Consider the following 15,897-nt stretch of genomic DNA (forward strand, 5'->3'; position numbering starts at 1 on the left):
GGTCTCAGCAGTTTCTGTTAAAGATGGAAATAAAAAAGTAATAAATCCAGAAATCCTTACACCAGGAAATATACTTTAAAGAAAAAATAATAATGCAAGTCTGTATCAACTTGCTCTGGTCCAAGAACAAGTCATGGTACCTTCTATTTTGTAGTTTGAGGAACAAATAACTCCTGACTCATGCAGAAAAATAAAGAAAATTCACAGGAATATCACCTATGCTCATAAAAGACTTTTGGTGCAACACTATATGATTGTATTTATTGTCATCAGGGCTGTTGCAGTATCTCAATGAGCCAGATCTTACAAAATTGGATGGTGGTGTTTATTGTCATATGAGTAACTCCAGTGGCTGTCAGCATGTGACCTTCTCTGGTGAAATCTAAGCCAGTGGTTCTGAAACCTGGCACTTGATGGCATGTTGAGAAGGTAATCCACTCATTTGAATCTGGTGTGCTGGAGCCATCAAAGATAGAAGAGAGTGGATTCTGAGAAACAGGATTGAGAACCACTGCTCTAAGCAATTATCATGAGCCCTGGATATAGAGGTGAATTATTTAAGCTTCATGCTGTACTCAAGACTATTACTTAGGAAGGAGTTCTTGAGATGTTGACCTGTTGTTAACAACCTCTGAACAATCTGTGTTAGGACATTTCAGCTGATTATGTGGTGTAAAGAACACATGTAGAGTTCAGAAAGAATAAGCACCGCTTCATGTGAGCTATTCAAACCTGGACTACAATATTTGAAACCCATGGTTTGTTCAAGTTCAAGCTTGTTTGTTTTCATTTCAAATAATACAGAAACTGAATGTTGGCTTCACACAGACTTTCCTGCTTTTACACCCCACAGCTAAGTGGTAATGCTGCAGATGCCCATTGTCTTCCAATCTACAAAGGTCATCTTAATTTCTCATGTTAGAACAACTGTTTGATTTACCAATAGGTTGTAAACCAATCCCCCATTTGGGAAAAGGAGGGATTTTGTGCCACAATAAACATGCTGGAAATCCTGTAAAATGAGAAGTTTTGGATTTTACAGACACTGCTGTGTTATTTTTTCCCTCTGCAGAGATCTTTCATGAAAGAATCACTGACTGTAAGGCAGTTAATTTGGGATTAGCACTCTGGTTTTGGTACCAGTTCATAATCCGGCAATCAGCTTGGGGCTGAAATCTGTCCTTGGACCAGCCTATCTAATCTTGGACTACCCTTTGAAAATATCTGGTCATGGACCAGCCCCTTATTTTTACTACTGCCGTAATGTCATCAGTAAGGGAGATTTTCTGACTGGACTGGGGACTGGGTATGTGAAGATGTAAATATTCAGGATGCTAATTAGCTGTTTTTACTGAGGTAATTATATGCAAGACAAATGTATTGCATTTGAGGTTACTGGATTCTCCTTACCCGAGCATCAAGTAAGGATGCTCAGGCTTTACCTACTGGAATTCCAACATCAGGAAAGCTGTTGCCTTTTCCAGCTCGGTTTTGAAATTATTGATCCAAATTATTTGACTTTATTAGTTTACTTTTAAAAATGTATGTATGTTTTGTAACCTTAAAGAAGAATGATTAAAACTCTCATTCTAAGACATTGCTTAACTTCTCAGGATGAATATATTTCTACAACCCAAAAGAAACACAGATGATGACATCGGGGTAACATAGACAATCAAATCTTGAATAATTCTTCTCAGGTTTTCTAAAATGTAGTCTTGAATTATCTTTATTATTCACAAAATAAATGTGCACATTAAAATATTAACATTGCTACAGTAGAAGTCATTTCTTCTCTGCAAATGGCCTGTACTTGTACAGCGCTTTATATAGTACACAGGATCCCCGAAGCGCCTCACACTACAAAGAAGAAGAAAAAAATAATAATATTGAAATAGCAACTTTTTGGATGTATACTGACGAGCAACACTGAATTAGCAGGGGGAAACCAGTTGCCTTTGTTAAACTTACATTGTTAGTGTTTTTTTACTGAAAATCTAGCCTTCTGGACACACTGTAAATGATTTATGTGTAAGAAGGAAAGAACATAGTTTGAAACTCATTATAAATAACGTTGTAGGGCGATGTGATTATCATGCAGCCAAAAACACTCCAAAATCATACTCTGTTATATAAATATTTTTTGTAATAGTTATGTCTATCTACAATGAAATCTGTGTTACATCAACTGTGCCATGATCAGGGGTGGACTATCAGTGAAAATAACAAAACCAAACCTATGAGAACATACAATTTTGGGTATGGTAAGAATGCGGTAGTTAACAGTATTGTTTAAAACAACAAGCTCTCTGTTTTTGTTTTCTGTTTATAGTGCAAATGGGCTTAGATGAGAGTTTCTGAATCTGAAAGTGTATTTTAGACAGCCTGAAGTGCTTGCCTGAGGCCATCAGCTCCTAAAGGTGGTGCAGTTGAAGTAAAAATGAAGTAGCTTTTCTCTTCGGGGAGGGTTGTTGCTTTCCTCCTGCTCTTCTGAAACAATTTGCAACATAGAAAGATGTGTGTGCTTAGGGCTTTCAACTCTAATGCAGTCAGAGGCTAGACTCAGGCACTCCAAGAAAGAGTTTTCAGTCACTCTCATGCTGCACATTTTCTCAATGCAGTAAAAAATAAACATATCCAAACTGGTAATTTAGTGCTGGGGACGAACAAAAGTTACTCAGCACCAAAGGTCTACAACCTGTACAATCCAACAAGCCAAACAGCAAAGTCCAACATGATGACCCTTCCAGTCCACTAGTTGTTCTATCTTGGTCTTTCTTTTTGTTTAGATTTTTTTTTTTTGCAGGAAGAAAAGTGGAAGGCTTGTCAGCCTGATTGAGCCACACCTGAACTGCCATTAACAGGCTTCCTTCTAACCTAAAAGCAAGCCAGTTATTTCTGGATTGCTTTTAGTTTCATTGCTATCCTGGTTGGAGCAGCTGGTGCTGCTTGTTGTTCACACATCCCTGCGTGCGGTCTTGATGACCTCCACAAAAATAAATGTTTTTGTAAAAGTAGAGTATTTTTGCATTTAGAAACTATCATGATTATTGTTTTCTCACATGTGTAACGCCACATTTCCACACAATAGGATATATAAAGAAGTATAAGTGAACAGCAAATTATATGTAAAAGGTTATAATTTACTACATTTCTAAACTTAAAAAAAGTTTAAAAGCAAAATTTCTATTGTTTTTACAATGTTTTAAAAATATATTCAGTGTTGTTTCCATGTTAATTTACAATCAACAACAATCCTTAAAAATGCATTTTCCATTATTCGTTCAATTTCATATATTTTAATGTCATATCTCCATTAACTTCTTTTCAATTTACAAACACCATTTTTTTTACATTAATAATCTGTTGATTTCAAAGCAAGTTTTAAGATTTTATCATTTCAATTCAACCTTTCAATTTTTCCCACAAAAGTACACCTTAATATCATCTGGAAAAATAATATGTTTGAATAAATTAGTGACATTGCAAATATATTCAATATAAAGTAGAAACAATTGTGAACCAATCAGAGCACTGGAGTATCCCACAAACAACCCTTCTGAATTGTGACACCTTCTTGTTAATTTCCGCCCTTAGGTGGAGTTAGAATATGACACCTTTCTCATCCCGTATCTCTCCTGTTTTCCCAATAATATGCTGTAATCTATAGTGCACTAAAAGTAAGAAGACAAGTTGTGGGCATCTGGTGGCTTGATGATGGACAGGACATCAAACTGATGGTCAGAACACAACATGTTTCTGAGAAAAATTGAAACAAGAAGCAAGGGATATAATTACAAACATATTTTCACAGTATAAGTAAAAGCAAGGAGATGTATTGTTAATATGTGGAAAAGGCAAAGCTCAAATTAAACCAGGGAAATGGATTGTGTCTTACCAAGCACATAAAAGCCTAAAGCATCTAAAGACAGTATAAAATACAGATTCTCTTTTAAGACAGAATCAAGTATTAAACATAGATGTGAACTATACACTCTCCACGAAATCACAGCCTCGAGCCTACCGGTCATTAAATATCTCATGCTGAACTCGATGAAGCTTTTTGTTGTTTTAAATAAACTCAAGCACTAAGCCCAGCTTAGAATTTATATGAAACTAGATGCTCTTGCGCTAAATGAGAGTCCTACTGTACGTATATAAAGCAGTAAGCCATTTCATCTCAGCTGGGAATTTCAGTGGCACCATTCCAGCTGATAATATTCTCTTAGTTCTTTTATGACCCCCAAGAACAACTTTTTAATAGACAGAAAACAAAACGTGTCTGTGTGATGAAAAATACTAGTGGAAATTTTTGCCCCACTTTTTAGAGGAAGAGATGCAGAGATAATAATGGAAAAGGACAAGTGAACACCAGCTGGTTGCACAAGCTCGCGTTGAGCTCTCCCCTTCTTGCCTCCATTTCGTTTCTGCTCCATTAGGAAGAAAACTCCTACGAACTGGACTTTGTGTTCTTCTCTTTCACTTTTTTTCCATCGCACTTCCATCTATCTGACTTGAAACGAATTACTCTCCTGATTTGACATTCGAATTATGCATAGCGATAATGAAATACTGACACCATCCTGTGAGCCAGTGACCTGTCTAATGAGTCACAAGCGGGAATAACAAGAGGTGGGGTTAATAATACGGAACCGTATCCAGGAAGAGCACTGTGAGGTGTCTCTTTGAAGTTCCAGATTACATTTTCCCTGTTTCACTCTTGGAAATGTATTCCTTCTGAATGCTGCCTTCCCTTCATCTGACATCCTACTAAGAATCTGCAGCACCCTCCACAGTATCTGGCAACCCTATGTAGCAAAGATGTGCAAAAAGAAAATATTTTTAAATAAATTAAGCTAAAAATTATAGCAGTGATAGTTGGTAAATGTTTAAAAAAATTCAGCCTTAAATTTGACCACATTTATTTCGTTTGGGAGAGAAAAGAAAATCTCATAAAAGTAACTGTCAGGATCTTGGGTTTGAGTTTTGATCACTTGTTCTAGCTAGTTTAATTATGTTTATTTGTTTCTTGTGTTTAAATATTCTTTATTATAGTTAGTTATTTTCCTAGTTGCCCTGTTTACTCTCCCTGGCCCCATGGTGGCATTCTTTTTCTCTCTCCTTGGTCTGCCTTCTGCTCTCTCCCTTTTAACCCTGCACTTATTCCTTGCTGGATCCTCCTGTTATACCCTGCTGTCTTTTCACTTGGCTTCTGTTTGGTTTTTTTTGCTCTGACTCTCTGTGTTTCCAGTGTTTTTGTAAGTTTGTATTTGTTTCATCTTTATGAAATAATCTCCATCTGGATCCAACTCCATCTCAACACAATCATGACATTTACATTTTGAATTTTATTTTTTAACAAAATCACTGATGCGACTGCTACAGAAATCCTGCTTCGTATATGTTAAGCTATTTGATTTGATTTGATTTATAGCTATGTGTTCTGAATCATTATCCAGAAAAAATGGGCAATGACCAATTTTCATCTAAAGGTTATCAGATATGCATTTAAAACAAGGTCTGAATAGCCTTTGGTAAATAAACAAGCCCACAAATCCTCCACCGTACTTTAAAATTGGCATGATAAAATTTTACCCCTTTCTTTGTTTTATCCTGTCGTCCCCCAGGAGAGTTTGCTCACTAAACTAAAACATATTGCATGTAATATATACATAAAAGTATAAGGGAGCCTGAACAATTGTGGAACTGGGGAAGGTTTACCCTTTGTGTGCTCTCTTAAATCAAGTTGCTTTTCAATTTTCGAACTCAAGTGGGCCAAAAACTTTCCACGCTTTAAAGATTTTGAACATAGCCTGATCATAAGTTGTACGATTTTTGACAATGTAAATACTCCTAAATGTAGAATGGAGAACTCTATATTGTTTTGACACAAACATACATCCTTTCCTGAACGGATTAGTAGCAGCCATTGTTTATGTGACATCAGCCCAGTTTGTCATTGGCATGTTGATACGTATGAGGAGGATACATTCCAGCAAACCACTGCAAGTCCTGCTGTTGTAGGTGATCACATTTGGCCATCCATTATCTACCTTAATTTCAGTTTTTTTCTAAGCTCTCTCCTGTATCTGTGTGCTCATATTCAGTCTCTTACAGATTCAACTTCTTAATACTGACAATCCAAATTATTGACATATGGTCACTATGCTTCTCATCAGCTTCTATGCCTTTTTCCCTCCTGATCCACTTCTTCTCTTTTTCACTTGGTAAAATGTTTCCATTAGGCCAGAGATAATTCATAAGAAATAAAGTAGGCAATACTTATTTACTCTTGGGGGGGGGGGGGAAGAGCATCACTTCTCACCACATTATTATGCACATTACAACTCAGACCATTCACTTGTACAAGTTAGATAATGGTGTTTTGAACTTGATGAAAAGTATTTATTTTCTCTTGCTGAACATCATTACCCTTAGCTTTGCAGCGTAAAAATCTTAAGATTTTATTTGTTCATGCATAGTAGCCGACGAGTTGAAAATCTTTTTTTTTTTTTACTTTGCTGAGAATCAAAAATCTGGACATGTGCAGAAATGCAAAGAGGATAAACCACCATGTGCAGCCCTTAACTACATATTGTTTTTTTTTAATGTAATGTCTTCCCTTATTTTACATGAAAATTGAAATCAAGAGAGCACTCTGGCAGTTTTATGTGTGAAAATCTCTCTTTGTGCATCATTAGCTGGTAATGTTATCTATAAAAGATCAATGGCTTCAGGCCACAATATTTACTTAAAAGATTAAAGACTATTATTCCAAGAAGAAAAAAAAGTTGCTTCTATGAGTTTAACTGAGCACATCTCCAACCCAGTGTGTCTATCAGTAAGAGACTTCTAGGCAAACTGAGTTAATGGTGGGAGACAAAAGGCAACCCAAAGTTTTAATGAGGGGGGTTTATGTTACTGTAACATATGGAGGATGCTATGCTGGATAGCAAAAGAACTGTGGGGGTCTGTCTGTTCCATTAGCAACTAATTGCATTGTTTTTATACAAGCTATTTTTTCCCCAAATGTTTCTATCCTGTTTTCTGTGACTTCACAAGCCGTATTTAACAGTATTTTTTTTTCTTTATTTATTTAAAGAATTAAAATACTAATAGAGCATTTGAACTCAAGAACCAGAATCGCCAAAATGTAAAACTAATTTGATAATAAAATATCAGGAAAGTCTCAAAACAAGTTTTTGAGTTATACATTTATTTAGTGGAAACAAAACTGCTCTTTCTTGACACTGGAGATCAGCTTCACAGGGCATATAGAGAAAGAGCTCATATGGAAAAAAATCTACAACCCCCCCCCCCTAAATGTGGACTTAAACAATCTCAAATCATACTTGATGCCAGCTTTACAACAGTATGCATAATAATGCATACTGCTTCATGTATGTAATGCAGTCAGATCAGGTAAGTGAGACACTGCCCCGAGTCACATTTAAGTGCCAAAAATAAAAATACTTCAGACTTGAGTTTGACTCCTGGTCTAAGTCTTAACAGTTTTCATGTCATGTAATGAAGAGTAAAAGGCAGCTAGTATGTGAGCTACAGAGTGCAGCTGCTGTGCAAGTTCTGATGTGAAAATATAAAAGATATCATAATTAATTGTGATAATTCACGCCGGAGGAACAAACGGCACAGGTTTGGATTCTTAACCTGCAGCAATAGAGGGCTGTAGGTCCATAAGGTGCTGTGGATTTGATAAAATTACGTTAGAAACAACTCTGATTTCAGGTCCATATTGTTAGACAGCTGTACTTCAGGTCAGTTACATTGTTTTGTTGATTAAATTAATCTCAACTTGTTTTTTCATCATTTTATTACGATTTTCCGATTTATAATTCTGGCTCTCAAAGAAAAATATATAACAATTAGATTCAAAGAACATTTCTAAACAAGCTTCAACATGTTTGCGTGTTTCTGTTTTCCCTGGTAAACCTTTATAGATCCAATCCTGAGTGTCAGTCTGATTACCTAGATGAAAATCTGCCCACTTAAATAATAAATGTATGAATAAAAATACATTTCTTGACTTGAATAACTATCATATTCTTTCTAAAGGCTGTGATAGTCAGAAAGACAGAAATCAAACTAGGCCTTTCATAATTTGTGCAAAAAAAAATTTATGCTGAAGATTCTATCAGAGTTCAGAACGTAGCTGTCTAGTTTATATAAGCAGTGCATCAATCATGGTGCACAACAATAAGATTATTTGTTTACATGCAGTAAAAAATTGAATATAACAAACGTTTATTACATTTACAATTGAGGACAGATTACCGTCTGCATTCTGAACACAGAAGGCATCTAGCATTCAGACGCTCTTTTTTTCAGGAAGATTGCAGAATACCTTTTTCTGAAGTTCAGAGTGAAGTATAAGTGACTGGCCATGAGAAGATCAGGCATAAATCTCCCCTGAGGCATTCTGAGCTCTTTACAGATTCTGAAAGTGTGAATTCTAAGCTTTTTAATGTCAAACACAAAGAAAAAAGGAAGAAAAAAAAAAGATTAGGTAATTTCAGTGTTGGCACAGTGGAAGCAAGATCAGGGAGAAAACGGTCCACAAAGTTTGAAAACAGTGGGTTTGTCAGCAACTGTTGGTGGTTGCAGTTTGTCTCACAGTAAGATTTGTGGACAAAGATTTGCTCGTTTGCGTACTTTATGTCACTAAGTAACCACTCACCATCACGCAACAATGATTCCAACACAACTATACCATAATGTTGGCTCATGAAGCAAGAATGCCTCACCAAATGTCTCAGGTAATGCCATGAGCCTCACTATCTTCACCTTAATAACCTCATTTTGTTTGTTGGAAGTTTGCTCTACTTTCGTTACATTTCTGCGTGGCAGAGCAATCTTGTCTTGGCTTCATGTCAGATGTCCCCAAACCTGATCAGCTACCTGGAGGTGTTAACAAAGGCTACTCATTTACATTTCTTTGCAATAACCCCACCTCCCAGAGTTGACTGTCAACGAGCAGTGGGACTTGCGGCTCTTTTGAAGGGAACTGCATCCTCAGGATCCATTCACTTTAATTCATGCACACATTCACATGCTGATGGCGGTGAGCTACTGCATCGGGCCCTCTGATCACCACTGGTGGGTAAGCCGGGCGAAGTCTCTTGCCGAAGGACACAACTGTGATAGACAGAGCGCGGGTTCAAACTGGCAACCCGCCACCTTGATCAGCGCATTATGTCCTTCTAGAGGAGTTAATGCGCTGATTACTTCCTCTACATGACGCAGTGTTTCTGATTTTTAAAAGAAATATTCAAATTTAGCCTCGGAACAAAGAACAATTTTTCCGTTTCACTTCTGTTCATTCTAAATTAGCTCGGTTGAAGAATATTTGTTTTCTCACTTGCAGATATTGGCTCAGCCATCTGAGGTTGTGAACAAACTAACAGCATTGAGCAATATAGACACTTTGTCTCTGTACACAAGACTCAATGTTGCAACAACAAAAACAGAGGACTTGCAGTAAGCAATGACTTTTAAAGTTCAATATTGTTGTTAATGCATTCTCCTAACCCCAAACAAAACTCATCTATAATCAATATCACACTGTGTTGCAAAGTGCAGTGCATATCATTCTACTAGATTAGACTAATATTGATAAAAATGCAAACAGACTTTTCAGGAGGTACTCAACACAACCAACAAAGGATCAGTTTGACCTTATAATAAATGCTGAAAACACAAATTAGAAGTGCGCAATAAATCAAGTGTATAATTACAACACCAGAGCCACTGAGGTGACACAAATAATAAGTTTTAATAACATTCCTCCTTCATGCCGCTGTCCTCACTCTCTTTGTTTATGGTGCTGAAGTGCTGCCACCAGCTAAAGACCAATATGACATTTTCTCCTCTTCACATTTACAAAAAGGAGATGTATAAGCTGCTTGTTCTTCACTACAAAAGACTCGACTGACAAATCAAATGCTAAACAATAAACTCCATACTCAAGTCTGATAGTGTGACTATAAAGGAGCAATATAAATAGATGCAGTACAATGCAGCTCAAAGACAATTACGGTATATATTTTGTTTCTCAGGGGATATGTGCACAACAAAAATGGTTTCATCGGTGTCATTTATGGCATCTGCTTTTAGATGCATTAAATGTATTTTTACAATAGAAAAAAAAGAGAATAAAACAATATTAGCAATATTCCCACTTTTACTAAATGGATCATGAGAGCTACAAATAGCAACTACATAATTCTTTAAGTTCGTGTATAAATGCATGTTTCTGCTGCTGTCAAAAACAGATGAGAGTTTTGACAATGGAAAATTGGTGGATTTTTATTGATAACTGGGTTTACTGCAACTATACGAGGTCTTCCTGAAGGAGAATTCTTTTTTTGACATCTCACTGCAGGTAGGATCCTGCAGTAAAGACAAGTGAAGCCGTGTCAAAATATGCTTGAGCTTTTTTATCTGCACGCTGAGCAGGCCTTATACTGACTGCAAAGTTGCATACCATCTTTTGTCGATGGTATACAATGCATCACTACACCGTAAAGCTTGATCCAGATAAGAAAGAAATCATTGTTGTTGGTCCCCAACATGTGAGATTAGTGCAAAACTAGTATCAATGGGATTAAAGATCACAGAAGAAGCAAGAAAACTTGCTGTTGTTTTGGGCATAGATGTAATTGTTAACAACTGCATAAGTCCTGTCCTCTTACCAGAATATAGAATGTCCTAACAAAACAGAAAAATTGGACCATGCTTTAAATTTTAGTAGGATGGATTATTGTGATGGTGCCTTTACAGGTATTTACAGCTGCTTTACAATTCGGAGTTACAAGTGAAATATGAACCACGTCGACCCCTCAGGTCTTCAGAGACCGGCTTACTCTGTTCCCAGGAGCAGAACGAAACGAGATGAAGCGGTATTTCCTTTCTATGTGCCTCCATTCTGGAACAAACTCTGAAAACCTGGGATGTTTGCTCCTTTAAATCAGGTTTAAAGCATCGTTTATGGAAGCTTTTGATAAAAGAGTCAATAATGAATGATTTTAAAATGTTTTTTGTTGGGGTTTTTTTTAATGTGTTTTTGCCATTTTAATGTGTTCAGCAGAGATTCTCTAAAGCACATTGAATTGCCTTCTGTGTGCCTTTTACATAAATAAACTTGCTATGCCTTGCAGGCAAACACACGGTCCAAAAATTGGCACAAAAACAGATCTACACAGGTGTGATCCAAACAGGGCATGACCTTGTAAAACAGCCTACACAAACAGTCTGCGTAAAGTTTCTATCCATCCCTGTTTAACTACATCTTTAATAGATGTCATTGGGTGGTATAAATGTCTATGACAAAGTAATGCACAACTATGAAGACAAGGTGAAAGAAATAATGACAAGTATGTTACTTTTCTCTTAAGTAATCTGAAATATCACTTTCTTTCCCTTACTGCCTCACATCTGGCAACATGGCAGTTTCAAAAGACAGCAATGGAGCAAAGATAATTAATTTCTAAAGACCTCTTTTTACTTTGCCTGGATATAAAATATCCAACTAGTTGTTAGTCTAACATTGACTTGACATGACAACCATGGCATGACATGTTAAAAATGAATGTGTTTCTTCTGCATTGTTTCTCAAAAAGATGATTTTGCCCCCAAAAAACTATAATTAACTATTAATATGAAGGAAAGTGTGATATTTGAGGGAAACATTTTGCACAAAAAGCCCTTTAAATAAGGTCTACTGATGTTTCTCTAGGAACACTCTGATATCTTGATATCATGATGGTTACAAATTAGTTATCATGCAGCTATTAATGAAAGTATACTATCAAAGGTCAAATGGCTGACACACTGATATATGAGATTAGATCTCTCTGTCTTTCTCGCTTTCTTTTTCACACACACATACAAGGGAACACACATGAAGATGCACCCATGCAAAGACAACAGTGTCAGCAGAAAGGTCACAGCACACCATGAATGAAAAATATATATCTAAGAATGAGGCGATACGCTGCCTGTTGCTATGGAACATTCCTACAAAAAGAACACAAACAAAGACACACACTCACTCGCAATCCACTGTCAACCTTAAAGAAACAAACCCATGTCCACGGACAGAAACACCAGTGCTCAATGAACTGCCATCCTGTTAAAGAAGTGAAGATGGTTCAACAACTCTTCAAGAGTGCTCCTCCTTCAGTTATTTTTTTTGGACTCCAGTTTTGTTCGGTGTCAGTTTTCTTGTACTTTTAAAAGCACTAACATCTGAGGACTAAGTAGGGCTGGGCAATAAGTTAATAACAACATACATCGTGATACACACGTAATCAATATAAGAAAATACGTACAATATTTTCAATAATTCCCCTGATCTCTGATAAAAAACTGCATAGTATTTTGGGTGATGCAGGCAGAGGAAAGAAAACTTCAACTAACAAGAATGCACAACGACCAGCTAAGCAGGGTATGTGGCCTCAACTAACTCACTCATTGGTTACCTAGCAACAACCTGATGAATAACTCCCGCACAATCTTGCATTAACTTTTGCAGACATCCAGTATGATGCTAAATGGATATTAGTCCTGAGTGGCAGATGTCAGGGTTAGATTTGTATTAAAACAAATCCATTTTACATTACATAATATTAGAAATTTATGAATGAACAAATGCAAAAGCAAGGTTAGGAATATCACCTAACTACCACATCTTTTTAGTCTATTAATCACGTTCTTTATTGACAAAAAAAAAATCATTTCCTAATGTTACACTTCACTGTCAGTGTGTGACATTAAATATGATGTGTGCTGATCAGCAATCACATTAAGATAACTAATACGTGTGGTGAACAACAGATTATATTGTCATCACAGATGGTGGAATGTTTTTGGCAATAGCAAACATTATGCCTTCAAAGTTGATGTGTGAGAAGCAGGAACAGTTAGGTCTACTGATGTTTCTCTAGGAACACTCTGATATCTTGTTCCTAGAGAACAAGATATCAGTGGAGTATCGACTGAATTGGAATATCAGTCGATATTCCAATTTGACTGAACTGGAATATCTATTGAGTTAGAGGGCATCTCAAAAACAACACCTCAAGTGGGCTGTGCCCAAGTAGTGGTCAGAATTGATCAAAAATGGTCTAAGGAGGGGACAGAAGAGAACAATGCCGGTCCGTGTGGCCCAAACCATCAAATGAAACAATAGTTTAAACTGCTGAAGAAGTTGATCTTTACAGAAAGGTGTAACAATGCACAGCCAGGGTCCCCATAATGGTTATAATGTTATGCCTGTTCACTGTGTAACGGAACATCCTCATTGACAAAAATGCAAAGTTATTCTTTCTTTCTACATTGACTTAAAAGTGGATGACTTTTAGAGTTTAACTGCCTCACCATCTATGCTGATCATCTAAAAGTGATCCATCTCATCCATTCATTCTCTTATATTGCACTTTATTTTGGGCTTTTATCCTAATTACTCAAATTTAATACTTTGATGAGAGATCAACCCATCTAAGACCTTAAATTGAACTATTTAATAGGCATCGTTTAGTATAATAATATTGCCAGCCCGGACGAGCTGGCAATATAAAGCTATAGTTGCAGGCAAACAGTTCTGGCACTAAAGTGCCATGTGTTCATTTTATATCTATTCAGGGATATAACACCCTTAAAATGAGCCATCATCATTGCATGTTGCTAAAACCTACATATGAAACATGCAGAATTACCCGCTTCAAATGTATTAAATATACTAACAGCTCAAAGTTTCCAAGGTCTTTCTGTAAAGTGATGCCACAAAACTTTTTTTTTTGTGTTTGTGTGTGGCTTTTCTACAAGAAATACGTGAAAAGTCAAATACAAAAGCTAGTCAATAATTCATCTGTTGTTGGTGGTCAGTATTTCCCAGTATTGGGCAGCGCGGTCCATCACTCACCTTGCGCAGAGGCAGAGACGTCTCTCCTCGGAACCGACAACCATCCGCCAGCTGTCCTGTCTGTATTCCTGTATCGCACCTGTTCCTTAAAATCCGTCAGAACTCAGGGGGACTCCGCTTCATCCGGATAAACATTTCTATCGTATATCACGCTTCAAACCGCGTCGTGCCTTCTGAGAAAATAATAATAATAAAAATAATAATAATAATAAAAATAACAAACTCCTTTTCCCGCTGCTTTACGTCGTGATGCGCTTGTCCCCCCCCTCCACCCCGGCGACTTATGTGGTCCGCGGTACCGCGCAGGAGATAAGAGGAGCACCGAGCTCTGTTGATATCATCCACTTAACTCGGACCGTAAAGCCACAGCGGAAATCAGACGGAGAGTAGTTCTCTCCCGGCGTGAGGGGAGAGGAGGAGGTGGAGGACGAGCTGAAAGTGTGAGGGGAAGCGGCAGCCTTCACCGGGATGAATGAAAGACACAAAGCGCTCTCGGCTTACACGGCGTGTGCGACATAGAGTCCACGCTCAATGCTCGATTTGTTCAGTGAGCGAATGTGAGCTCCGGTCCACGGAGCGGGTCTCCGCTTGGTTCACCCACGTCAATAACAGCTCATATGAACAGAAAGGAAAAAAATCGCCTAACATTCCCAGCGATAACCTGACACCGAGGTAGAATTTTGCGTTTCTAGTGTTTGTCACGGACTCCCGCTGTTACTTTCCCGTATTTCCTAAACCTTGGCTATTGTGGCAAAGCAGACGCTAAAGTGCAGCAGGTGTAGGCGATAGCAACACATCTTGGTGACACTTTGTCAGGGTTTGGGTAAGGTAAGGGGCTCATTTGCGCGCCATTCACGCACACAAGACTGAAGTTGCACACACGGAGACAAAATCAAAGGAAAAGGGAAAGATAATTACATTTAGAATAATATAGCCTATGCATTACTAAATAATTCTAAGTAACACAAATAAATAGGCACGACATGATACAAATGAACAGTCTGGTTTTCAGATTTTGGATTTTTCATATTTTCTCAAATTCAGGGGTAATTCTGGTACCTGAAATGGTGAGTAACCAGGTTTCTGATAAGTTTAGGAGTCCAGATGGTTCATGCTTCAACAACTCTGAGAAAAATATTTAGATCTCAGACCATTGTGAGCTTCAGAGCACTGGGTTTTTAAAAAAAAAACAGTTCTGAGCTTCAGAGTGGTTGGAATATAATCACACATTTATCTAATGACAGAAAGGGACTCTGGTCATGTGCTGGTATCGAAATAAAAGGTTGTTTTATCAGTATATCTATGGTTTGGTGTCTTGACATAAAAGACACAATCTGAGCTAGGGGTACAGCTTAACTTTGTAAATATTATATAAAGGTTTCTTGACATTATTAGATTTGCCAAATGCCACAAAGTTGTCCATGTTTGATAAGAAATATCTGAACCAACTTAGCACCGTACCTGACAATCCAGCCAATGTTTGCAGTGCGTCTATATATTAAAAACTATTATGCAAATGTATACTGAGTTTTGCTCTTTGAAACACTAGTGTCAGTGGCATAAAAAAATCTTAATCAAAACATTACATTGCATTGCAGGTATTTGCTTAAGAATCTCTTTGGTCCAGCAAGACATGTCATCAGAAAGAAAACGGATATAGCAATATTACCAGGCAGTTTAAGCAATTAACCTTTTCCATCAGATTTCAGAAGTAACTTTTTATGATGCTCTGCATCAGCCCCACCTCTTGACCGAATTTGTACCTCAATTCCAAACCTACTCATTTCCAGTGGTGGGAAGTAACGAAGTACAAGTACTTCGTTACTGTACTTAAGTACAATTTTCGTGTATCTGTACTTTACTTAAGTAGATTTAATAATGGGGACTTTCTACTTTTACTCCACTACATTTTACAGTAAGTATCTGTACTTTCTACTTCACTACATTTCTACAAAACT

General features: G+C 37.2%; 1 protein-coding gene across 1 annotated transcript in view; it reads right to left on the reverse strand.

Annotated features, from left to right (window-relative positions):
• LOC103476895 (zinc finger matrin-type protein 4) overlaps positions 1-14,709 on the reverse strand; it is a 68,152-nt gene extending 53,443 nt beyond the window's left edge. Inside the window, exon 1 of the mRNA XM_008429624.3 lies at positions 13,940-14,709. The gene's annotated coding sequence lies outside the window, so the exon portion shown is untranslated. The remainder of the gene's footprint in view (positions 1-13,939) is intronic.
• Positions 14,710-15,897: the final 1,188 nt, after the last annotated feature.

Source organism: Poecilia reticulata, chromosome 15 (genome assembly GCF_904066995.2).
Source record: "Poecilia reticulata chromosome 15, P_reticulata-male-v2, whole genome shotgun sequence".
Taxonomy (NCBI): domain Eukaryota; kingdom Metazoa; phylum Chordata; class Actinopteri; order Cyprinodontiformes; family Poeciliidae; genus Poecilia; species Poecilia reticulata.